Source organism: Lipotes vexillifer, unplaced genomic scaffold (assembly GCF_000442215.2).
Source record: "Lipotes vexillifer unplaced genomic scaffold, Lipotes_vexillifer_v1.1 scaffold853, whole genome shotgun sequence".
Classification (NCBI taxonomy): Eukaryota; Metazoa; Chordata; class Mammalia; order Artiodactyla; family Lipotidae; genus Lipotes; species Lipotes vexillifer.
The window spans coordinates 1655484-1659123 of NW_006792734.1; the positions used below are offsets into that span (position 1 = coordinate 1655484).

The following is a 3640-nucleotide window of genomic DNA, read 5'->3' on the forward strand; positions in this document are numbered from 1 at the left end:
AGAGCCTGTGCTCCGCAACGGGAGAGGCCACAACAGTGAGAGGCCCACGTACTGCAAAGTGACAAAAAAAAAAAAAAAAAAAAAAAATTAGAGACTCAGTGACTTGGTTTTTCATCTTAAACACATACCATATGTCTCTCTAGATTCTGAATTTATAGATTACCTCTCTGTTAACATGGCTTTGCTAATCAGTGAATTCAGAATGTCCTGTGTCATCTGGTTGTAGGAAGTTAACATGCTATAAACAGGGTCATTTTTAAAAAGAAAATAATTCAGCATCTTCCTTTAGAGGATTTTGATGTACAGTCCATTTCTGGCTCTGCTAACGCAGCCTTTTCATCGTTTCAGTGATTCTTATTCAAAGAATAATTTGCTAATGAATATATCTCCCCAAAAGAGAATGTTCAGCTCTGCCTGATGATCTATTACCTTAAGAATGCTGAAAATATTAACCACCCCCCTAAAAAAATCACGACATTTTCACTATAATGGGCAAGAAAAATACATATGAGGCACTGTTACTTCCGTATCAGTTCATCCTTTCTAGATATCTATCAAATTCTTTAAATCAGTGGCACGGTACAATTAACCAAAAAGGAAAAAGGGACTAAAAATTCAAGGACAAGCTTAAGGCAATACCAAGAGCCTCTGGTTAAATCAGGTGTTTATAAGGCCATTAGAGACGTTATAGGGCTTCTCTAACAGTTCTCAAATTGAGTTCCATAGGAAGCTGGCTAGTGATACAAAATAAGAGGTCATGCATACCAGGATTGTGGGGGATGGTGGTGGAGCGAAACCTGTGGACAGTACAGTGAGTTTATGTCATAAACAGTGAGTTTATGACAAGCCAGAACAAAAGCAAAAATATTCTTTAACTGGAATTCTTCCATGGTTTATGAAGGCTTGGCATAAAAATCTACTAAGTCTACTAAGAAACTGATTTATAAAGTTTATATAATTCTGCCAACAACAACAAAAAAAACCTAAGCAACATTTAGTAAAAAATTTTACTGTAAAATCTAATACTTTCATTAAAGACCATTAAGGAGTCTAACTGCATAGGGAACTATGAAAACAGAATTACATACAGCTACTGACAAATGACTTTTTTCCCCTTCTGTGCTCTCAGAGATACAAAACCTGAAATAGTACTATTGATTCAAGTAAGGTTATTTGTTAAGGAAAGGAAGAAAAAGAGAAAGAAACTTAAAAGGCATAGGCAACAAACTAATTGACACTTCACCTCTCTGAGCCTGTTTATAAACCAAAATCTGCGTTTTCAAACGGTGAATATCACCTGAAAATCTTTTTAAAAATCGCAAATACCCGGGTCCCATTTCAGATCTATTAAGGTAGTGTCTGGGCATCTGGGGTTTTGTTTTAATTCCCCAACTGATTCTGATGTCCCTGCAGGTTTTGGAACCACTGGATTAGATGACCTTCAAGGTCCCTTCCATATCCATGACTTAAAATTCCAAATTGACAATTCTGTGTCAAAGGAACTGAAGATTGCACTTCATCATGCTTCACTGAGCATCATCACACTCCAATGAGGGAAGGCAAGTATCCTTAATTTGTCTGACCAAGCAACTGTAAGAACAGGTGCTACTCACTCAAGTCACTGATTGCATCTCCCTTCTCCCTGCCCCAAACACTTCTCTTAGGGTCTACTTAAACTTCAGAGCAGGGAATGGTCTTCTCTCACCAATATAGAGAAAGGTATCTCCTCATATTAACTTAGAACTGTAATGTTCAGCCACTCAAAGGATTCAAGTCCTTATGTTTATTCTCTGAACATTTTCAATTAACATGAAATGCTTTAGAAGCAGAGGGAAGAGTCCTCAGAAACGTGCAAAGAATTCCTTCTAAAGCGGGCCAAGGTGTGAATGAAGCCCCTCCCAGCTTTTCTCCTAGAAAGGGCCCACTAGACATACTGAGCAAGAAGCAAAACTGATTTAGGTCATCCCTCATACACCAATAATGTGTAATCAATAAGCATGAGACCTCTGGGTGACTAGGAGAAACTGATTTCTTTCTAATGCTGCCCGACCCAAAGCAGAGACTGCAGTTAGCTTTTAACCACAAGATCCTAGTATCTCTTCTGGCACCCTTCTCCATACCAAGCGTAGTTATTCTAGGTAAAAGACATAATTAAGAACCTACCATTAAGCGTCCTGGGTATTATTAAACCGACTTTAACCTGATTCCCCAAATACTTCATGATTAACGTTCTGCTTTCTTCATTTCATTTAATTCTCCCAACTAACATATAGGTATAAGAAAGTCCCACTTTACATGGGTTAAAAATGTCTACACAAGATTAAAGCCACCACCAAGTGGCAGGCCAGGATTTCAATTCAGCTTGTCGAACTCCAGCTTTTCGAACTCCAAGTCCAAAACCCTTATCTCCGACATCCTCTCCGCACCCCTCCTCCCCCAAAAGAGTGGTCATACACTGTAACGGGGGTTGATACTGCCTAGCATAAACAGAAGGGAAAAACAGGCTTCCCACCGCCCAAATGTTTAATTGTGCCATACCCGTTCACTAGAACAGGGTCCCAGGAGTGTGAGGATGGAACCAAAGGCAGGAAGGAAGCAGAATTGTCCGAACAAATAAAACCCAAGACGGCAGGAGCTGGAGGACCTCTACCAGCAGCTCTTCCGCTCAAAGATTCCCCCGGCTTCAGGAAGAGCGGCCGGGGGCGCTAGCCCTCTCCGCTTCTGCGTCGTACAGCGCGGACTGGCGAGAAAAAGGGGACACTGGTTCCTCGGGACGAGCTCCTTCCCCGACCCCAGAAAGGCACAAGAGCGCCCGGGGAGAAATCCGCTGCCTCTGGTTCGGCGGTGGGGTAACGGCAGCGCTCGAGGCCTCCAGGCCAGGGTGCTGAGCTGGCGCGCACTGGCGCGAGAATGGCCAGCCAGCCTGGTCCGTCAGTCATTCGCCGTATTTGACACCCGGGCTCCCGCTTACCTACGTCCCTCGCTGCCGGCACCTGCCCCGCCGTGGGTCCAGATACTGCGGCAGCTCGGACTGCGGCTCCGCCTTCGCCAGCTTTAGGGGAAAGCCCGTCAGCAAGCAGACGTCCGGCCTGCTTACAGCGGCCACAGCCGCCGAGCTTCCTCTGGAGCCACTGCCGAGAAGCTGGCGCTCACTTACAACGTCACCTCCTTCGGTGCCCTTCCGCCTCAGCCCCGCCCGCGCCGCGTGCAGGGGGCAGGGGAGGGAAGAAAGGGGTCGGCGCTGGGGGCGTGGCCCCGCCTTCCCTCCACTTCCGGCGGTGCACGCTCCCCCGCCCTCCCGGGACGTCTTTCTGACGATCAGCGGCCCTGGCTGGTGGAGTCCGCTTTTGGTCGCGGACCCGGCTCTTTCCTCGTGGCGCGTGAGGATTGTAGAAACTGCGATCTGAACATTGCAGAACGGGTTTGAGACTTCTTTACAGCCTGCTCTCAAGTTTTTAACCCCCATAGGGCTAAGGCAAACCGCAGCTACTATACGGCGTCTCCCTCCACTAATCCTTTTTCCCTTTGGTCAAAAGCGAAGGACCACATTACTGCTCTGGCTGCACTTTGATAGGGCTAAGGCAAACCGCAGCTACTATACGGCGTCTCCCTCCACTAATCCTTTTTCCCTTTGGTCAAA

General features: G+C 45.9%; 1 protein-coding gene across 2 annotated transcripts in view; it reads right to left on the minus strand.

The window, feature by feature from the left end:
- SENP5 (SUMO specific peptidase 5) overlaps nucleotides 1–3187 on the minus strand; it is a 39066-nt gene extending 35879 nt beyond the window's left edge. The window contains exon 1 of one of the 2 annotated variants that reach the window (XM_007465862.1): nucleotides 2972–3150. The gene's annotated coding sequence lies outside the window, so the exon portion shown is untranslated. Of the gene's footprint in view, nucleotides 1–2971 lie in introns of both variants that reach the window. The other variant, XM_007465863.1, reaches the window with a different exon arrangement.
- Nucleotides 3188–3640: the final 453 nt, after the last annotated feature.